General features: G+C 34.0%; 1 long non-coding RNA gene across 1 annotated transcript in view; it reads left to right on the top strand.

Moving 5' to 3' along the window:
* The first annotated feature begins 1,151 nt into the window (after nucleotides 1-1,151).
* LOC111085446 overlaps nucleotides 1,152-11,090 on the top strand; it is a 51,110-nt gene continuing 41,171 nt past the window's right edge. The window contains exon 1 of the long non-coding RNA XR_002610282.1: nucleotides 1,152-1,252. This is a non-coding gene — a long non-coding RNA (uncharacterized LOC111085446). The remainder of the gene's footprint in view (nucleotides 1,253-11,090) is intronic.

An 11,090-nucleotide genomic window follows, 5' to 3' on the forward strand; every position in this document is an offset into this window, starting at 1 on the left:
GTGTTTTCGCGACAACGGCCGCGAACCTTATATCTCTATATCCTGGCATTAACCACTAGTTTACGTCTGTCCAAATAAACAAATAACGATAATAATAACACCCAAACGTTATTACAGAAAGATAACTGCAACAACAAAACTCTGACGTTATCGCAAAGAAAGAACAAAAGAATATTACCAATATCGCGGTAAAATAACAATATAAACATCCGAACGTTACAACAGAGATAATAATAATAATAACGACAACAACACCATCTGAATGTTACCCCAGGGATATAAAACAAAGACATCAAAACGTAACTACAGAAATATAACAACCACAAAAACCGAATGTTGCAACAGAGATAATAACAACAACAAAATTCGAACATTCTGGAAATTTCCACACAGAGATAAAAATATCCAAACGTTAACACAGAAAGATAAAAACGATATCCAAACGTGACCCAAGAGAGATAGCAACATCCAAACGTTACTACAGATATATATAAGAACATCCACACGTTATCGCGGTCAGAGAACAACAACATTCTAACGTTACTACATGGATAACAACATCCGAAACTAAAGAGATAGCAACAACAACAACAATCGAATGTTAACACAGAGATAACAACAACAACAAAGATATTACAAAATATAAATATTGTATAGAAATATCGGAAGGCCTGAAGAATGGGCAATAAATAATTTTAGACAGTTATATATTTAATGTCTTCTTTAACAACTTTACAGTTATTTGGATATTTCTTCTTAGAACAACAAAACTAGACGCTGTTCAACAAAACAGATGTGAAAAAAAAAATGCCAACAACAAGTTTAGCATGATATTAATGTTAAGATAATGAGAACAACAATGGAACGTTTAACGTATTATCGCGGGTTTTGTCGAAACAAAACCTTAGCTTAGCATGTTATTGGAATGAAAGAAAGGTCAGAAACTTAGATCAGCTCTACTGAAATGTTTTATCTGATCATGTAATTTGGTGTTCGATTTAGTTTCTCCGTTACCTTCCTCGTTTAAGAGAATCACGCAAGCGTATCACCTCCGTACGTCATTGAGAATGCTGGGTAGAGAAGTGGGCGGCTCCCACGGATTAGTAAAAGATTCTTCAACTGAGTTCCTTCAGTGACAGAGAAGACATAGCTAGAGAAGAGGAGCTTCCCCCCTCGTTCCGATACATCCTTTCGAATGTTCCAATTCCACACCGTTTAATCTGAGAAAACACAAGTGATATCTTCAAAACTGGTATGTGTATCTTAATCTTAGATTTTTCACACTGGCTTCATTTTTCTATTTTCACTCTACTAGATCCATACACCAAAACAACGCATATAAATAATTGATGGCCATAACAGGTAGTTACCTCCCGTCAAAATGTAAGGTTCGACACTTCCATCTTTTCTCATAAATGTTTGATATTATGTTAGCCCTAATACACAACTTAATATAAGATACAAAAGAAAATCGATCTTCGGTTTCAGTTTTGTGTTTTATTTACGTCATGTTCAGCAATTCCATATCTAGTTGTAGTTTTATATTGTTCGATATTCAATTACCGAGCCCCCCCCCCCAGTGGCACAGCGGTATGTCTGTGGACTTACAACGATAGAAACCGGGTTTCGATACCCGTGGTGGGCAGAACACAGATAGCCCATCGTGTAGCTTTGTGCTTAATTCCAAACAAACAAAACAATCAATTACCGAAAAGACACTAAACATAAGGCACAATATTTTCATCTTCAGTTTAGTTTGTAGTCTATGATATTCAGTTAAGAAAGATTTCCATTTTCAGTTTTAGTTTTGTAGTTTACGGCATTTAATTAAGACAAATTTCCTTCTTCAATTTAGTTTTGTAATCTACGAATTTAAATTAAGGTGCAAGTCAAAAAGGCGCCGTATTCCAAAGTACGACATTTCCATCTTCAATTATGGTGCCCCCTAGTGGCACAGCGGTATGTCTGCGGATTTACCACGTAGGAAACCGGGTTTCGATACCCGTGGTGGGCAGAGCACAGCCCATTGTGTAGCTTTGTGCATAATTACAAACAATCAATTATGGTTTCGTTGCGTTCGACTTTGGACTATCTTAGCGTGGAATCTTATAAACAAATTTTAACAGACTGAATGCTGGGTAATCTAAGTTAAATTCAATAAGCTGAAGGGATTACAAGAGATTAGAATATCAGCTTACAAAGCTTTACTTTCAGAAACTGTGAAATTCATTTATAAGGAAACTAATAAGTGTTCAAAGGCTGTGTGTTTGTTCACAAAATATTCACATGTTTTCAAAAGATCTCTAACTAAACTTACATACGGATACAAGTTAACAAACTTGAGTGCATTTTAAGTAACTTGTTGAGAAGTAAAGCTCCCTCGGCTTACTCTCAAACAAACAAATGACTATAGATATAAAAACGTGTGTACTACTATACTCGTGGATACCACATGCACAACCAAGTAAGCCACCTCTATAGGAAAATCAATTCACAGACAAACGTGCAGTAACCATGGGGTGCAGAGCAGAACACAACACTACTTACATTTCTTCTGAATTTAGTCCAAGGAAATTCAAAGAACACAGAATACATATAACTCAACCTCAACAGAGAAAATGTGCTTGAAATAATTATAATACTAGAACCACCACTATAACTAATGTACTGTTACATTGAAATGAGTCCCTACACAAGTCCACATAATAGTACAGCAGGAGTTCACTAAGAAGACCGCGCTGCCCTCTAATCTTTTGAAAGCAAATTCAATCAAAACGAAACATTTACTGAGGAAATAGTGATTTGTTTGTTTCTGATATTCTCGCAAAGTTACACAAGGGTTATCTGCGCTAATCGTCCCTAATTTTGAAATGATAGACTACAGAGAAGGCAGCTAGTCAACAACACCCACCGCCAGCCATTGAACTACTCTAATCGAATAGTGAGATTTGGCCGTTACTATTATAATGACCTCACGGAGTGCAATCTTATAGCAACGAGACAGGAACCACGGAATCTCGGATTCACAGTATGGCACCCTATCCACTGAAGTTTTAGTCATTGAAGTTAATGTATATCTTTAATTTGAAAAAATAAAATTTTCAACAATTTTAGTTATAACTCATGTTTAAATAACATAAATGTAAAGAAAATACTTTAAAAATAGCTGTGCTTAAGTCAAGCCTCCTTACATAAAATGGTTCGATTGTAAGTTCATAATACAAATATATAGTATAAAAAGAGCACATTTTAAATACATTGAAAGCTTTAAACAGCGCTATCTGTTGTTTCTTTTTTTGGGGGAGTCCTCCGAGGATTAGACGAATACTAACTTTTTGATTCATAATTTATTTATTCTGGATGAACTTCAGTGAGGTGGAATACATACAGAAACTTAACTTCAGGTTATATACAATGTAACAGCATATCGACAGAGCTTTACATCTGATTCACAGCGAATTATCAACCTTTAAAGAGAGTAAGGAAGAGTTGAATCTGGATTAATATACGTCACAGCTCTCTATCCGAGAAAAGACATTTCGTAGAATAAAAGCATAAAACTTTTCAAAGGTGTCTTCAGTGTCCTCCATGAAAACGGAAAACGCATACAGCAGAGTGTTTTGGGCATTCACCAGTTCTTATGTAGCACCCGGATCCAATTCAAAGCAAGACGATGATTTGAATAGAGAACCACCCGACGCTAAAAAAAAGCAAATGCTATGAAACTAGGTATATCTCCTGTTACTAGAGCTTGAAATTCACGAAAGCTAGCAAACCAGCCCCACTTCGAAAGCAATAGAAATCAAAGCAATTCCATTCGACCACATAACAGTCAAGTCTCGCGATATTTGTCCAACAAGCTTTTATATCTTTCATCAACTTAAATGTGGTCTTGGAAGCAGACATCCACGTTCAATGGAAAGTATCTGGGTAGTTTGTTAAACAGTGTGATCTAATAATAATAACTTCTGATCAAACTATTACTAAAACTTCAGCCAGACCATCAATATCAACTATACTATTCTTACATATCTACTTTTAAATATTAGAAGACATTGCTTCATCAGTTGGGTACTCTCGCTGCTAACGAATAATCATATTTTCGGCCGTAAACCCAATAATATCGATAATCTTAGGAAACTTAGATTAGTCCTAAATCAAAATCTAAGCTAACAATGTAAATCATTCTTTATGAATTAAAGTATAAAATTGTATAATAAAATGAAATAATACTAACTTCACCGTAGCAACTTATCAGATTTGATATTCTAGTACCTTTACAATAAGCCATAACGGCTACGTCAGACTGACAAAGATAGACTATGGAGGATGGATGATATGCAACATTATATATAAAGTCTCTGTTATATAATACGCCAGAGACAATCCTCATACGTTAGTAGTTTTCTCAATCAAAAAGTACCGAGCAAGTTAAATTAAGCACACAATAGTTGAGAAGAAACAACAGCAAACTCACTTCACATAATCAAACACACATTTTTATCAGCCGCAACTAAATAATCTATGGCACACACACACAGATGCGAGTTATTTATAATGGAAGAAGGCACGCCATACGTATAGCGTTGTATAAAGATTGGTTTAAATAAAGTCAGAGCCCACTAAGAAAACATTCTAAGCTCCGTTCTGCTCAGTAACTGATCGACTTCACTGTACATACGGCCGTGTTAGAATATTTACATGTCACTGTATACAACAGAGATTAAACGTAAAATTCGTGACTTAATCGAAAAGTTGAGAATCTGTGCGTGCTCATTTCACCAATTTGTTTATTGACCCATCAGTTTTTAAATAATACTTTCTTCACTTTCAGTAAGAATGACAAAAAGAAATGACATAGCGCAACTTGATATAGACGAAACCAAATCTTATTTAAAAAATAATAATGGCATTTCTCTCAACATATAAAATATTTGTGAAGATACACAAAAGATATACATATAAAGATACACAAGCGTTCCTAATTTTGAAATGATGGCCTAAAATAAAGGAAGCCACTCAAGAGCACTCATGACCACCTCTAATCAAATAGTAGAAGGTTGACTGTCACTCTTATAACGCGGTAACGTAACGTGGCCTATAGTATTTCAATTTTACAACCACGTCTCGACCTTTTGAATTGCTCATAACCTTTAAAAAGCTGATCTTAAGTTTAGATGGAATTTTAAATTTGTTTATACGTGATTATTGATAATCGATGTGTGTGTGTGTGTATTTAAGTACAAATGAGTTTTCAACTCATTTTCCTGTTTATTATGTGTCAAGAGCGTGACATACGTTATTTAGTAACGTATGGCACAATATTTATTGAAAATTTAAAACTTTTTGTTCTGTTCTAATATTGATTTTAAAATTCCTTGTTGTAAGAGTAATTTTCGTTTAATTGTTGCAACACTATTTTTACGTTTTCTTGTGTAACTGTGGTTTCACGTAACTAGGAAACACACACACACACACACGTGTACAACATATAAAGAGTTTAGGTTTAGGAATAACAATAAGTATTTTTTAAAGCACAAAGTATAAAACCTTTTATGAAACAAATGTAATAGGGTGATTATGAGCCGTTAAATGTACACACTGTTTCTACAATATAATGTTCAGGGAGAGACGCAACAAATACTATCTTCATGTGCTCCTTAATAAACAATATTTGTTTGTGAAAAATAAAGAGGAAACATGAAACACGGTGATTATCAGGAACAAAAACATAGTATGCACGTTCACCAACAAGACATAATGAGTGAGGAAGAAAAAACCCGTAAGCTAGTGTATAAACTCTGGTAGACTAGAGCATTCATATAGATATAGACGTATCGTGCCGGGTTCATGTGTAATACTCTTCATGAACAAACTGAGGGAAGTAAACAAACGAGAGCGAAGACGTTTATTAAAATTTACGATCAACGTTGTTCTCAATAGCACATACAACTCTCGCTATTTTTATTAAGAATATCTCGGGTCGATACACAAAGTCTAAGCACGTGGTTACACAAATCACGTTATTTTAGAAATCTATCCAAGAAAGATAATGAGTCGCTTCGAACAAACTATAGTTACCATAACATATATTGGACTTTTCTCATCTCTGGTTTGCTAATTATCACTGGTTTTCCACCTTTCCTGGTGTTGAGATTATTATAAAACCGTACTTACTAATTCCGATATATATTTATATTGAAAACCCATTTTCAGTGACCAGTATAGAGACTTAAAAGATAGTCATTATATTTATCCAACTTACTGCTTTCAAAAATATGAACGTTGGGAAGACTTTTATTATTGACCTCAAACTGATTGGGCCTAAATATTTATAAAAAAAACAACAACAAACAACGCCAGTTATAAATTTTGTTAACACTACTCAAGACCATGATTTTGAAAAACAAATGATAGGTTTATATAACTCAGTTTATCTTTTATCAAAATGAAGTATCTATGATAAATTCCAGTCACCGAGACACACTATAATTAAAATATGTAACAGTTTAGGTTATTAACTTCTACATGTTCTTTCGCTTATGTTTTGTAGGTACAATTAAAACAGTAAAAATATTTTACAGCACCAGGCAACAAAATGTTTATTGTTTATAAAAATCACTAGTCCTTTTACAGCACCAGTCAACAGGCTTCTTATTGTTGTTGTTTTCAGAACCAATCAACAAGCTGGTTATTGTTTAGGGAACCCACTAGTTTGTTTGTTGTTATTTTCAGAACCAATGAGCAAGCTGATTATTGTTTAGGGAAACCACTAGTTTTTTTCTCAGCACCAGCCAGCAAACTACTTAATGTTTATAAAAACCATTTGTCCTTTTACAGCACCAGTCAACAAGCTACTTATTGTTTATATAACCATTTGTCCTTTTTCAACACCAGCCAAAAATTGTTATTGTTCAGAAAACAAACTTTTCATTATTTAGAAAAACCAGTAGTACTGGTTTGGTGATTCACGTTATTTCAAAAGTATTTCAAAACAACGTACTAACAAGTAATACTGGTGTTTCTGTAAGTTTATCTTGGTTTTGATATCTTCTTTTTCTCGTTTTATAATTATTAAAGTAATTATTGATTTCAGATAATGTTTATAGATGACTTTGTAACATGAACAACGTCATATATTATTTTTCTGTTGTATTTTGAAGATTCAAGAGTTTTGATAATTCTTTATACTGAAATCTCTTGTGGATTAGGAATGCATGGGATCCTATCACTGGTAACACAATGGATTTTGAGTTTGTTTGTTTGCTGTTCAATTTTGCGCAAAGCTACTCGAGGGGTATCAAAGCTAGCTTTCCTTTATTTAGAAGTGATCAACCATAGGGAAAAACAGCTAGTCAACAACACCCACCGCCAATTCTTTGGCTACTCTTTACCAACGAATAGTGGGATTGACCGTTACGTTATAACGCCTCCGCGGCTTAAAGGGCGAGCATGTTCAGTGGTTAAATTTAAACCCGTGACCCATATATTGTAAGTCGAGTGCTCTAGCCATCAGACCATAGAACTTTCAGAATTTTACTGTTAACCACAATGATCCATACTCGCACGGCCGTTAAGAATAGTCAATCTATTCATATTTCACTGTCCAAAATCGTATATAGTAAATTATGTATTCACACTTCGCAAATAATTACGCAAATAACATTGCTGCCTTGAAGGGAAATATTTCCAGATTGAATATTAAATATTGAATATAAAACAAAAATCATAATACTCCATTTAACAGAGGGAGTGATAATTTAGTTATCTGTAGATCACTAAACGTGTTTGATATCCAGTGTTTATGGCAAAACTTGTAATCTAACTTTCTTCGCATGTGTCTTTCACCTTCTTTCTGTCAAATAAAATAAACAATTCAGTAATTATCCTTCTGTAAATGAAAATACTATACGTTATATCTTGAGTAAATTACAATGTTTCGTTTTTTACCTATACGTAGTTTCCCTAGTTAAGACTAAAATATATTAAACTTATAGTAAATATCTTGAGAAAAGACACACACAGTCATAAATAGGTTTATTAGAATGTTAAATAAATAATTAGTTCCTAAGTCTTATTTTTTGGGTTTGAGAATAGCTACACATACATAGTGCTGAAACCAACTTTTAGTGCTTTCAACGTAAAATGGGCTTCGCTTAAACTACGTCCAAATTTCATAAAACTTACAGTACACCAGCCGTTTCCTAGGTTACTGCCCAGTTTGAACGTTTATAATGTTTTCTGTATAAAATAAAACTGTGCCGAGTATGTGAATACTTCAAAATTTTATGGCGGGCTCCCTGGATAAACTTTTCTTTTGGAGAACCCAAACAAAATCAAGAGCATGGCAAACATCGGAGTGAAATATCTCATTCCTCAAGCAATCCATAAAACTGGAGAAAACGTTCTCGGCTGAAACACAATACTTTAATTTCATCATATAAATAAAAGAGTGCTCTTAAATTTGATATTTATCCATTCGAGAAAAAACTTAATTTATTTTCAACTTTAAAATTTTGAAATTAATTTCAGCACATTAATATTAGAGCCAATAATGTTGAAATATAAACTAGTTACATGAAATTATCAGTAAGTTTTAGATTATTACTTTATCGTAAAAATATCTTACGAGTAACTGACGTTTGCTCAAAAGTTTCATGTCATTATTATTCACTTTAGCTGTGATATATACAAAGAGAATTATTTTCTTTTGAAACCTTTTGGTTTACAGAGCTCTTTAAAAACAGGTTTCTATGGTTTTGATGCTAGCGAAAAGTTACACAATTAGCTATTTACGTTAATTTTGAATGATAGATTAGATGGAAAACAGATGGTCAACAACATATACCATCACCTCTTGGGCTACTCTAACAGAATAATGGGATTTTATCATCACTCTTACAACGCACCCATGGTCCTAAATTTTGGAACCAGGGGCTCCAATACGCAAATCAATACGCAAAAACACTAACAACTAGGCCTACGCAAGGCCTAGTCTAGTAACATAAATCAATTTTAGTTCCAATTTTACGACGAGTAACACTGTCCTCTGGTGAATAATTTCTTACATCGTGAAAACAAATCTACTGAAAGACAGAATTAATGAACACGATATTTTCTGGGTTTTTCTTTGTGTTGTATACACTGTAGTTTCATACTTCTTGAGACGTGTTATATAATAGTAGCGACGATTTTCAGAGACTTTTGATACAAAGTTCAAGATTACAGCATTAGCAGTCGGTGTTTTTGTGAAATAGCATCAATCATTAATTGTCAAAACCACCATTATTGGTCTTCCTTTATCAACTACTGGTTGAGTAATCCAGATCAAAAGAAGACGGTTAAAAACTTGTGTACTTGAGAATGATCGTACCAGTGATCGAAACATCGCAGGTGTTCTATATACAAATCTTACTTACTGTAAAAACTGTAATTTGTAATAAAATATACGTAATCAGTAAGTAAACTCAAAACGAAACTATTAATTAGAATTCTTAGTTAAAATATTTTTACAGTTATTAGATCCTAAGCAAGAACCTGAAGGAGAATCTTAACTATATAATGTACAGTCACAATAACGTTTCGTTCCATTGAATGATATTGTCTAGTACAAAAATCAGCGGAACTATGATATTATCCGATTGATATCAACTTCAGATCAAAGAATGCAACCTACTCAGAGCGAAACTAAAAAGCAACCTGATAATGAGTCTATCTAATTACACACACTTTTATTACGTTTTACTTGTAACGATTATAATATCTCACGAGGTTCGGCCAGCTTAGATTTTTGTTAGTCCTAAATATATGTATATTAAGCTAACAATGCAGAACAATCTCTTTAAGAACGAAATAATGATAAAAAATAAAATTTAAACTTAATAAGATCAGTTACATTATGCATTCTGGCCAATACTATTAATGAAAGTAACAATAAAGAAATAACATAGTGTACTTGAGTTATGGAACACGTAAACACTATCGTAGGTTTGATTTCCGTTGACAACATAACATTCTCCCTAAATACGCCTTGTGACCAATGAAAAACCATTAAACAGCAGCTCCAACAGTGTATGATAAGAGAAGCGTGGAATCTGTGCTCGGATTGTGAACGTGGGCCTTACTATAGAGCAGGCTTGCGTTATAAGCGTAACAATTACGTTTTACAATTAGGTTAAACAAAAATAGCCCAATAGCTGACAGTAAGTTTGATGTTGACTAGTTAACTTCCTTCATAATGTGAACGTCTATGCACAGATAACCTTTGTGTAACTTTTCGCAAAAATTCTGAAATAAATAAATAAACACTTGTTTTCCATATAGTTATTAGAGTTTTATTAGATCAACAAATCAATTTTCCTATGTCTTCAGGAATAAACGTTAGTACATTTGTTAATATAGCTTCCGGACGCACTATACCACAGTAGGTTTGTTTGTTACCGGAACGACGCACGTATTAAACGTACAGGTAAAGACTCCTATGGTTAAGACATAGTCGTCCCTAAGTTTGAAATCCGCACCACAGGGAAATTCGTGCACACAAGAGCTATCTGTGTCAGTCGTTCATAATCTTGAACCGATAACACTGGAAGATAGGCAACTAGTCAACAGTATCCATCATTAACTCTTGGGCTACTCTATTCGAATATATAGTCACTCTTATAACGCAATCATGGCCCCAAAGTGTTGACCGCACTTATCGGCAACGGAATACAAACCAAGAAACCTCAAATTCACATTCCGACAGGTCAACCGCCAGGCCTCAGAAGGCAAACCAGTCGGCAACACCCGCCACTTGAAGTGTTACCCTCAGGTGAAAGCAGGATATACTGCCAATCTTATAACATATTCGTAGCTCAAAATGCGAAACGTGTTTGTTGCATCAGGTTTCAAACCCGGAATCCTCGGATTTCCAAATCCAATACCCTAAACACTAGGCTAGGCTCTGGCCTATGACAAATAGAACAAATATATTTACTGACTTCTTAAATTAGAACTTTTCAAATCGTACAAAACCTCGTGTCTTTTCGAAACCTTAAAGAACAAAATAATATAATTTCAACCAGTTAAACTGATGTCCCTCGTAGTTT

Source organism: Limulus polyphemus, unplaced genomic scaffold (genome assembly GCF_000517525.1).
Source record: "Limulus polyphemus unplaced genomic scaffold, Limulus_polyphemus-2.1.2 Scaffold394, whole genome shotgun sequence".
Taxonomy (NCBI): domain Eukaryota; kingdom Metazoa; phylum Arthropoda; class Merostomata; order Xiphosura; family Limulidae; genus Limulus; species Limulus polyphemus.